We start from the raw sequence: 12182 nt of genomic DNA, 5'->3' as shown, positions 1-12182 counted from the left end.
TTGATTTTGCAACCTCCGGATTAACATGCTGGTGGTCTCCCTATTTTGTCAATATCTTTGTACGGGTGCCAGTCAGAAGCCATGCAACCTGTATCTGCCATATAGCTAGGGATCACACCCAAGTTTAAAGAGACTGGTCACTATTGGAAATTGTCAAAGACCAGTCTTCTCACTTGGTGTATCTCAACATATGCATAAAAAACAAACCTGTGAAAATTTGAGCTCAATTGGTCGTCGAAGTTGCGAGATAACAATAAAACAAAAAAAACACCCTTGTCACACGAAGTTGTGTGATTTCAGATGCTTGATTTCGAGACCTCAAGTTCTAAATCTGAAGTCATGAAATCAAATTTGTAGAAAAATGACTTCTTTCGCGAAAAATACGTCACTTCAGAGGGAGCCAAGTCTCACAATGTTTTATACTATCAACCTCTCCCCATTACTCCTTACCAAGTAAGGTTTTTTGTTATGCTAATAATTATTTTGAGTAACTACCAATAGTGTCCACTGCCTTTAATGTAATTCTGTGGACATTTTGAAAAAGTATGTGAATCCTTTAAAGGCAAAGTATACTTTGGGTTTTTTAACCGTTCTATTGTTTAATCCTATATAAATGTAGATGCTTACAAAACAACCATCAAGTGAAAATTTTATTACAAATGGCGCTTAATCGCAAAAGGTGCTAGAAATCCAGAGTAAAGTAATCCGTAATAGGAATACACAATCAGAGAAACGTTACTGACAGTAATGTTTCTCGGATTCAAATTAAATTGTTATACCTCGGTAACAAATTGGGAAGTTTGATTGGTCAAGAACGAATCATGTAACGCGCAACAAAAACACATGTTACATGGCTCGACGGGCCGGGTAACATGAAAAGTGATGTACACCGGTGTACATCACCTTGATCGTTCCCAGCATTAGTCGATTTCCAGCGCTGTGTACGAAACAACCGCGGGTTCGATGGAATTGTTTCGTGTTCGTCTGCTTATTAAACAATAAATAGTCCGTCGTAATAATGTTTGAAGATGACAACAGAACTTCGAGAAGAGGAATAACAATTATACAAAGGTATACCGAAACAATTGTTGCACGCTGTGTGACTGGGGTCCATGGGTTTTGTAAACCCTCGGTGGCCCCTTCGGGTGTTCAAAACGCCATGGATCCCGTCACAGCGTGTAATAATTGTATACTGATTGCACATAACCACAGTACTTCAAAGTGAAATGTTTCTCAAAATGCTTTATACTAAATCGAAAGATGATGTAGGTCTCTAACCTAAAGTTTTTATTGCCATAAATTTTAAGAGGGATTTCCAAATAATTATCCTTTACCATGTAAGGCATTTGGAGGTATGCTGTCATCATGAACTGAAGATAGTTTTTATCTTTTATTTGTATCTAGTTAATCAGAGGTTTTTTTTAACATGTAAATATTGTTGTAAATTATGTATGTTTATTTTGTTTACATATCCAACTAGATAACGTTGGTGTAAATGTTCCTGAATAGTAATTTCGTTATTGTAACTGTTATTCAAGTTGTGAATGATAAATAAATATTGAGTACCTCCAAATTAATAATATCTGTGTGTTATGTAAATGTCATTCTATTTTTTAATTTTTTTTTTTTTTTGGGGGGGGATAGTATTGACATTATCTTTTCCATTTCATGAGAATTGCGAAGGCACTTTTTCCCCAGGTCAGTTCATGGAGGAAGACAATTTCCTCCATGGTCAAAAACCATTCAGCACATCAAAATCTCAAAACTACAGAGGATGTCTATAAAGTATTATGTGGGGTGGGGGGGGGGGGGGGTTGGGCACAGACAAGTTCAATTTGTTAAAAGTTTAAACAGATTTGTTCACGCTAACTTATTCATAAAATATAAGTTTATGATGCAAAATAATTGTTTGTGACAGTCAGATTTTAGTACTTTAAAAGGCGTTATCGAAACCGCTGCATAGGCATCCCGGCTCTGGCTTAAATTCCGTCACATAGGCAACCAAAAATACCGCGCCCAAGCAAGAGCCTGATTGCAAGCCGTAGTTTCGTAAAGGGCTTTTGACAGGGGAAAAAAGTGGTGTGTGCAACCTCGTCCTCGTTAACTTTATTTCCAACATGTCAACATCGTACTGCTCGATATAACCCAGGGGACGAGGTTTGAGCTGGCATACTGCGCGTGCGCTGTGGGTTTTTTTCGGCACGGCATTTAAAGAAAATGGCGTGTGGCTAAAAATGTGTGAAATGTTTGCTGACAAACGTTTTTCGTTTTCATGAGCTGAATTCAGGACACGTTGGTCCAGGGAGCAGTTCAGAATGTGAAACGGATAACCAGGAACATTTTCATCGTTGTCAAGAGGTCACAGTGTAAAAGGTAAAGTTGTATTTTACTGTTGTTTTCGGGGGGCTTTCCGTCCGAAGATAAAATAATTAAAAAAATTGTCACGTGCGTTTTTCTGCATGGACCGAGCATAGAGCTATTTACATGTACAGTACATGTGGATGTCGGACACTTCGTACCTTCGGGACACTTCGTACCGTAACCAAATCGGTTACTTCGTACCGTGGGCGGGGACGAAGTGACAATCAGCTGAGTCACTTCAAACTCTCAGCCGCGTCACTTCGTACCTTCATTAAAATGTGTAGGCCCCCTGTTCCTCAATAATTTAGATTGTTTTTTGGAATGTTGAGATAAAAATTGGAAAAGTTTCCGTATGGCGCCACCACTTTTTCATCCGATATGAAATAATATAGTATCTAATTTACCTCAATGAGATATCCCTTTTCGTAAAAAAAGAGTAAAAAAGAGTGAAAAAGTGGTGGTGCCATGCGGGAAGTTATCCTAAAAGTTTATAAAACATAATGAATTACAATTTTTGTTTGAATAATTTGAATATAATTTTTAATGTGACATTTTGTATAAGTTGCTTACCGCCAAGGACATCTTCCGCCAATATTTTTACAAATTTTAAAGTCAAACAATCACGCAATCGTCAAAAAAATTGCTCCTTGGTCCCAAGGATTGGTCATGGGATCCCTTGAATTGAAGCCTATTATTGTTTTTGGATCCCCTCAGATAAATATTAAGCTCATTATGGCTAAAACAAAAGAAATGTTGTCCAAGCGATATCTTAAGAAGGACTTGGCGTATCAACTCCAAACTTGGTTTGTGGATTGGTCATGGGATCCCTCGAAGCCTATTGTTTTTGGATCCCCTCAGATAAATACTAAGCTCATTATGGCTTAAACAAAAGAAATATTGTCCGAGCGATATCTCAAGAAGGACTTGGCGTATCAACTCCAAACTTGGTTTGTGGATTGGTCATGGGATCCCCTAGACGCCTATTATTTTTGGATCCCCTCAGATAAATATTAAGCTCGTTATGGCTAAAACAAAAGGAATATTGTCTGAGCGATATCTTAAGAAGGACTTGGTGTATTAACTCCAAACTTAGTTTGTGGGTTGGTCAGGGATCCCCTAGACGCCTATTGTTTTTGGACCCCCTCAGATAAATATTAAGCTTGTTTATGGCTAAAACAAAAGAAATGTTGTCCGAGCGATATCTCAAGAAGGACTTGGCGTATCAACTCCAGACTTGGTTTGTGGATTGGTCTTGGGATCCCTCGAAGCCTATTGTTTTTGGATCCCCTCAGATAAATATTAAGCTCGTTATGGCTAAAACAAAAGAAATGTTGTCCAAACGATATCTTAAGAAGGACTTGGTGAATCAACTCCAAAATTGGTTTGTGGATCGGTCACGGGATCCCTCGAAGCCTATTGTTTTTGGACCCCCTCAGATAAATATTAAGCTCGTTATGGCTTAAACAAAAGAAATGTTTTCCAAGCGATATCTCAAGAAGGACTAGGCGTATCATTTCCAAACTTGTTTTGTGGATTGGTCATGGGATCCCCTAGACGCCTAGTGTTTTTGAATCCTATCAGATAAATATTAAGCTTGTTATGGCTTAAACAAAAGAAATGTTGTCCGAGCGATATCTCAAGAAGGACTAGGCGTATCATTTCCAAACTTGTTTTGTGGATTGGTCATGGGATCCCCTAGACGCCTAGTGTTTTTGAATCCCCTCAGATAAATATTAAGCTTGTTATGGCTTAAACAAAAGAAATGTTGTCCGAGCGATATCTCAAGAAGGACTTGGTGTATCAACTCCAAACTTGGTTTGTGGAATGGTCATGGGATCCCTCGAAGCCTATTGTTTTTGGACCCCCTCAGATAAATATTAAGCTCATTTTGGCTAAAACAATAACTCAAAAAAGGACTTGGTGTAGCAACTCCTATCTCAGCGGGGCATTTGTGTTGTCAACACACCTTTCTTGTTATTTATTTATTTTAATTGTTCTACATATATCACAAAATTTGTAGTGCATGTGATTGTTAACTATGCAAGTTCTCCAGTTTCCTAATAATCTGATTCCTAAAACAAAATGTTTTGTCATCTTTAGGACTTGCCAACTTCCAATTCTTTTCCAGCAGGGTGCATCATTGAAACTCGGAAGTCATTTTCTTCACTTACTTGCATTACTTCACCAGGGAAATCATTGCATCATATATCACAAGAAACCAACTCCCCACGCTTAGAAACCCCCCCCCCCAAGCGTTAAGAATGATATGTGGAATTTCTTCCTCTGTATTTAAACCATTCGACTCCCCAAAGACATTTTGACAATCGTTGGATCTTTAATCCTGTACCCTGATCTTTTATCTCAGGTGATCCTCATCCTGTCTTCACACGAGATCCTAAGGGAGTCTCAGACTCCCAGGTCAGATGCTGAGGACTTTACGAGTGAAGCTCTGAAGACACTATCAGGGAGAGTTGTTTCATACAAGAAACAGAAAGCTCACAATGGGAGGTGAGTGAGATTCTTTACTTTCAAACGCTGAAGTGTTTATTCCATACCAATCATATGTGCAACATCGTATATTATGCCTTACAAACCAGGGTAGTGATGCAAGGGTAGCAATGCATGGTCAGTGGTGTGTGGTGTAACATGCAGTGAAATGTATCCAGGTAAAGTCGAGGAGATGGGTGATCAAGAAGGTTTTTTGTTTTGTTTTATACATTTTTTCGACACAAAACAAATTGTTTGTTGCATTGAGGAACCTGTGATAACCAACAAGGCCATTTTGAATTCACAGTCCACTTTTAAACAATAACCCAAACTTTGATTTTTCAGGGACATGGTTACATGTATGTAAGTCACTTTAATTCTGCGATTTTATTTTTGTTCAATTCCTACATACTCGGCAAGATATTTAACATTTTATGTTGAATGCACAACTCTGAAAATAAAGGTGGTCAGTAAAATGGGAAATAATAAATATTTCAGAAAAATGTAAGTTTGCTTTTCTAAAAATACACATTTCAGCTTTGTTTCTATGATTTTTAAGAGAAAAGGCGTTATTATTTTAGTAAAAACAAGTGAAATTAATTTATTTTGTTTGTTGATAAGGAATGAACCCAATTTTGCCAAACAAGAACTCAGTTTGGGCTCCATTGGGCTTGGCTTAAGTGGCCGGACAAACTGTAATGCGACTAACCGTAATGGGACTAACCATGGTTTTGCCACGTAAACCTAAAAGTTCAAGTTGCTGACTATTTATAAGTATCCTGTTGGATACTAATGTATAAGAGATGTGCTAAATGTAGTAAAACCTTTGCAAGTTTTTTAGTTTGAGGAAACTTTTGAATTGAGACAAGTGTATTTTTTATCATGTCCTTTTTGTGTAATGCGACTAACCGCTTTTTACAAAGCTATAACATCCAGAGTACAACGCCCACAACATTTTTAGTATCTTCACTTCAAAGCCTTGGGTGTCAAGTACAAATCAGTCTATAAACTTAGTGGAAATAATATCTCACATAGAACTATTAGCACCAAGATCAAGAATTGACACTAAAAAGTGTAATGCGACTAACCGTGGAATCGCCCTTATGCGTTTTATTTATACAACTGAAACATATCGTTATTCATTTTACAATGTCCTATCAGACCTTCGTTTTTGAGGAGCGCGATCACGCTCGCGCTCCTACCGCGCTCCTGGGTCTGTCTTCACGTACGCGATTGACAGCGCTCCTCCATCACAGAAAATAAGCCCCAAAAAGCAACCGTTACGAGGTCTGTAAATTTTACATTACAAAAAAGCAGATTTTACGCCTGTAGTCATTGTTACTTTGCGTGCGACAATAAAATAAAAGAAACATTCAATGCTAGAGGTCGTTTTGGAACAATGCAATAGCAAATGTGAGGGTGTAGCGCAACCCGTCACAGACATTGCTCAATAAACATCTGTTGTGCAATCTCGAGATTGAGCAGCGCAATTAACAGATTGCTAGATTTACGAACTCGCACGTGTACAATGCATAATAGGCATGCAGCGACCTCCCAGCCGGATACATTACTACACACACGCTACGTCCGTACGCTACGATCAACCATGGATCAACGACGTCTTTTCTCGTAAGAAAATGTGTATTTTCTAATGCTTTATATCAAATGTGAAAACATTTTAGTTGCCCCTTGCCTTTGCCTTGGTGCCCTTGAAATGCTCTTAAAGTAGAAATTTACAAATTCCTCATAGGGTGCCCTTTGCCAAAGAGAAAATGCCTTGGTGCCCTCGCCCTTTCAAAAACGACGGATACAGGCCTGCGAGTCATTACTCCATTCATTAATGTACATTTACCATTGTTAAATTGAGAAATTAAATAATAACATTTGCAGACCACATCCTTTTTTAGAAAATCTTGTTTCTTAATCTTTACTTTTTTAATGTTAAAATTGCATCAGGGATAAAGAATACCATACACCGATGTGTGTTAGCACTGTATATTCAGTACTTTCTCGAGTGAAAAAATATCACTTGCATGATACTCTGGGGATTCGAACCCCCGACCTTTGCAATTCTAGAGCAGTGTCATACCAACTAGACTACAGAGGTTGCCCGGTAGCTAGAAGAAGTTAGAATCCTTTGTTTTGGCAATGGGTACCGCAAAGATTATAATATATGTTAAATTTGCATCGGGGATAAAGAATATTAATATTACAAGACTTGGGAAAGTACTAAGTATACAGTGCTAACCAATACTTAGCCTTGCTCAAGGCAGTCGCATTATTCGCTCCGAAAAGACGCCGCTGTAAACCCACCCATATATCCTGTGCGTGTTGTGTGCGATCACACCGCATGACCCACCCGTATACACACTGTCACAGCGTACGACTACTGTGCACACAAGTCATCTGCACTCGTACCACTAACCGCATGCGGAGGCCGTCAGGCCGACAGCCTTGTCGGGTCTGTAACTTCCGGGTTTAATGTGTTGTATTGAAAAATTTCCACTAGTGGAAAAAATTGGGGGGGCTCTCGGATATGCTTGTATGCAGCTCATGAATATGTATATCTTTCGTCAGACCTATCAGACAACACAGGATGTGAGGCAAATGAATTATTCATTTTGACGTCCAATCACGCACGCCTATCATGCTCGCTGGTGGTGGTGTGTGATGTAGACATGTCTCGTCTTTCGCGGGCATTATGGTAATGAGCTGACCGTGGGAACTCTTCGCTTATTATAGTAATGAGGTCAGTGGCTTCAACACAGACCCTACAAGGCTGACGGCCGACGCATGCGGATAGTGTACGGGGGCATCGTGTCGTGCGATGTTACGCACAGTGAATACGGGTGGGTTTTTATACAGCGGCGGTCTTTTTTCGTAGTGAATAGTTCGACTGCCTTGAGCAAGGCTAACCAATACTGTACTTTGACCACATCATATCCAAACCCTTGAACCTTTGCAATTCTAGAGCAGTGTCATACCAACTAGAACACCGAGATTCCCCGGTGGCTAGAGGCAGTTCGAATCCTTTGTTTTGGCAGCGGGTACCACATCCATTATAATATATGTTAAATTTGCATCGGGGATAAAGAATATTAATATTACAGGACTTCGTAAAATGTACTAAGTATACAGTGCTAACCAATACTGTACTTTGACCACATCATATCCATATCCCAGTGTGCAAATGATATGAGGCTCAACATGGTCATTGTGAATAGACCCGTGAGGGACCAGCTCCAACTTATTTTGGAGTTCTGGGCTGAAGTGACCTTTGATTGTTTGGTGCTCACTGCTCAATTATTTCCTCACTAAATGTTTAAATTGGTACTCATCGCTACTTGTTTTCTCAACTTCTACAGATGGACTAATATATAGAGTGTCAGATCTTCAGTCACACTGGCTGTCCTTCACATTCACACTGAGCGGAGATGTCGCAATCTATCAATGTTGAAGTCTTGAAGATTCTCCAGCAATCTGCTTTGACTATTCAATCAACGTCATGATTACAGGTAGGATTCAGACTACTGTACTATTCCCACTAAAACCCAAACGTTTAAAGGGACACGTTGCCTGGGATCGAGCGAGTCAGTCTATGACAAGTAATTGAAACCGTTTGAGAAAGGTTTTTTTTAAAGTAGGATATTCCACACAAATATACATCGAAATTTCATGGTTTTCCTTTTACTTTCCAAACTAACACTGTCGACCATTTTGTGGATTAAATCATTTGACTCCACAAATTGGCATGCCGAGTTAGTTCACATTGTTGAAGGAAAACTGCAATTTCCAGGCATGTTTGTGTGGATCATTATACGCTACTATTAAAACATCTTTCTTACCATAAGCATTTTATAACAAACGGTTTCAAACGCTTTCCAAAGACCAATTCGTCAGATCCAAGGCAACATGTTCCTCTAAAGAAGGGTATACATACTCTAAAAGTTAAAGACCATACAAATTTGTTTAGGAGCTTGTTTCCTCATTTTTCATGGATAGTTACTCACATGCCTGATATAAGAAGTCTATTAGAGTGCACAAAAGGTTTAGCCCATTTACTTGATAAAATTGTCCTACTTCCATTGACCAATAATTTATGCATGTAGCATTCAGTTTTTAAATAACATGTTAACTCCAGATAGTTGGCTGTGCGTGCAAAATTCCTGGATGAAATCAGTCCCCGACTTATTGATAGAAATTGTTGATAAAATGTTAAATTTCATTCTCATGCGTTTTGTCATCCTCTACAGATCATGTAATTCAGACATAGAGTGTCAGATCGATCGTAGTTCATAGTGGCTGATCATTAAACAGTCAGCGGAGATATAAGCACATCTGTGAAGGATGAAGCATTTGGACAGCTTTACCCAACTTCAAAGGGTAAAATACCAAAGTTATAATTCTTTATCCCTGATGCAGATGCTAGTCAATAGTCCATACACTGTATGCATGATGTAGGAGAAGAAACACCTTCATGTTCATTGCAAGTTTCACAGAAATAGTATTTTCTATCTCTTAAAAAACCTGTTTGGTGTGCACTTGCATTTTGTTTCCATCACAAATTATATAGCATTTTATGTTGAACCCAAAGTTCCTAAAAAAGAATTTGATGTTTGAGAATGGCATTGATGGTCTGTTGACATTTAAGACCACTTGTTAAGACAATCTTTTTTCTTCATTTATTCTTTTATCTACACGGTTCCTCATTCGATGTTGGCAACAATCTACCCTGGCTAGTCAATCAACTTTGAAGGTAGGATACATTTTTCTATATCAAAAAGGCTTATCTGGCACTGGACACTATTAGCACAAAAACTTACTGTATTTCGATCATTGGAGAGCTGTGGATAGTATAAAACATTGTGAGAAACGTCTCCCTCTGCAGTAACATTGACTGTTTTCGAGAAAGAAGTAATTTTCCCCTAAAATATTTGAATTTGATTTCGAGACCTCAGAGTTTGGTTTTTAGGTCCGAAACAAGCATCTGAAAGCACACAACTTCGTGTGACAAGGGTGTTTTTCTTCCATTATTATCTTGCAATTTAGACAAGTTCAAATTTTCACAGGTTTGTTAATTTGTGCATGTTGAGATACACCAAGTGAGGAGACTGGTCTTTGACAATATTACCAATAGTGTCCAGTGTCTTTAATCTTATAAACAATTCCAGGAATGTGTCGAGCAGATCTTCAGTTGATCAGCTGATTTCCTTCTTTTTGGTTTCTCAGATGTGCCATTGAAAGTTGCAAAACAAAACTCATCACCAGCTAAAATGCAGTTGCTTGCCTTTATGTACCTCGTTGAGTTGATTACAAAAACTATGTAGGCATAACTTTCAAGGAGCAAGGAGAGACTTACTAAGAGACCATGACCCAGAAATATGTTTGAGCATTAGTCGTGGTTATAAAGGGACACGTTGCCTTAGATCGGGCGAGTTGGTCTGTGAAAAGTGTTTGTTGTGAAATGCATGGTTAAAAGATGTTTTAGTTGTAGAATATAAGGATCTACACAAATATGCCCCGAAATTGCTCAGTTTTTTCCTTATCATCTCAAACAGGGCACACCAATTTGTGGAGTAAAATTTTTGACACCACAAAATGGAAGAACGTATTGGTTCACTAAGTAAGAAAAAAAAACACGCGATTTCAAGGCATGTTTGTATGTTGTTTTTGGGGTTTTTTTTTTTTGGGGGGGGGGGGGTTTAATAAGAATATGAAGATAAACCCATTTGCACACCTCAAACATTCTATCACATTCTTGAAATTGAGCAGCTCATTACCTGTTGAATGTTTCACATGCTACTTCTGGAACTTCTTTATTGTAAACGATTGGATTGGAATTTATATGCTTTTCTAAATTCCAATGATGTACTTTGACTAAAATATATTCAGATGTTTGTTGTATTGACCCAGTTAAAGGTTTTCTTAACTGTTTAGTATTATTTCTCTTTTCTTTCTTTCATCCTCTACAGATCAACTAATCGAGACAGAGAGTGTCGGATCTCCGTTCGTGTTCCAGCCCATCACCAGTGGACATGCCTTTTTATCAGCAGTAGTTTAGTGTTTGTAGCTTTGAATTTATAACTACTTGTATCTGGGATGGATCTAAAGGTTTAGTCTAATATCACCAAGATAATGAAGGCTTTTCTTGAAAGAGCATCAGTGTCTGCAAGATTGAAATGTGCACATCCTGAGTGTGGTAAATCATTCATACTTTCCTTGTGTGGTGATCTACCTATATTTACCCATGGTGAATCATTCATACTTTCCTTGTGTGGTGATCTACCTATATTTATCCATGGTGAATCAATCATACTTTCCTTGTGTGGTGATCTACCTAATTTAACCCATGGTGAATCAATCATACTTTCCTTGTGTGGTGATCTACCTATATTTACCCATGGTGAATCATTCATACTTTCCTTGTGTGGTGATCTACCTAATTTAACCCATGGTGAATCATTCATACTTTCCTTGTGTGGTGATCGACCTAATTTAACCCATGGTGAATCATTCATACTTTCCTTGTGTGGTGATCTACCTAATTTAACCCATGGTGAATCATTCATACTTTCCTTGTGTGGTGATCTACCTCTATTTACCCATGGTGAATCGTTCATACTTTCCTTGTGTGGTGATCTACCTATATTTACCCATGGTGAATCATTCATACTTTCCTTGTGTGGTGATCTACCTATATTTACCCATGGTGAATCATTCATACTTTCCTTGTGTGGTGATCTACCTATATTTACCCATGGTGAATCAATCATACTTTCCTTGTGTGGTGATCTACCTATATTTACCCATGGTGAATCATTCATACTTTCCTTGTGTGGTGATCTACCTATATTTACCCATGGTGAATCATTCATACGTTCCTTGTGTGGTGATCTACCTATATTTACCCATGGTGAATCATTCATACTTTCCTTGTGTGGTGATCTACCTATATTTACCCATGGTGAATCATTCATACTTTCCTTGTGTGGTGATCTACCTATATTTACCCATGGTGAATCATTCATACTTTCCTTGTGTGGTGATCTACCTATATTTACCCATGGTGAATCATTCATACGTTCCTTGTGTGGTGATCTACCTATATTTACCCATGGTGAATCATTCATACTTTCCTTGTGTGGTGATCTACCTATATTTACCCATGGTGAATCATTCATACTTTCCTTGTGTGGTGATCTACCTATATTTACCCATGGTGAATCATTCATACTTTCCTTGTGTGGTGAATCATTCAAATCAAAATTCCAAATTGATAAGCCAAAGGCTTAGTTGTACGTAGTTATGTTTCACTCACTATTCATTTAGGCCAT

The 12182-nt window shown here is 38.3% G+C and overlaps 1 long non-coding RNA gene across 1 annotated transcript; it reads left to right on the top strand.

The window, feature by feature from the left end:
- Positions 1-2234: 2234 nt before the first annotated feature.
- On the top strand, positions 2235-11099 carry LOC117292092. Its single transcript, XR_004519251.1, has 4 exons — positions 2235-2373; positions 8214-8363; positions 9102-9604; positions 10821-11099. It is a non-coding gene; the product is annotated as an uncharacterized LOC117292092 (long non-coding RNA).
- The last annotated feature ends 1083 nt before the right edge of the window (positions 11100-12182 follow it).

The sequence above is a fragment of the Asterias rubens genome, chromosome 7 (genome assembly GCF_902459465.1).
Source record: "Asterias rubens chromosome 7, eAstRub1.3, whole genome shotgun sequence".
Classification (NCBI taxonomy): domain Eukaryota; kingdom Metazoa; phylum Echinodermata; class Asteroidea; order Forcipulatida; family Asteriidae; genus Asterias; species Asterias rubens.
The sequence above is the reverse complement of the archived record's forward strand: the minus strand, read 5'-3'. Positions and strand labels throughout refer to the sequence as shown.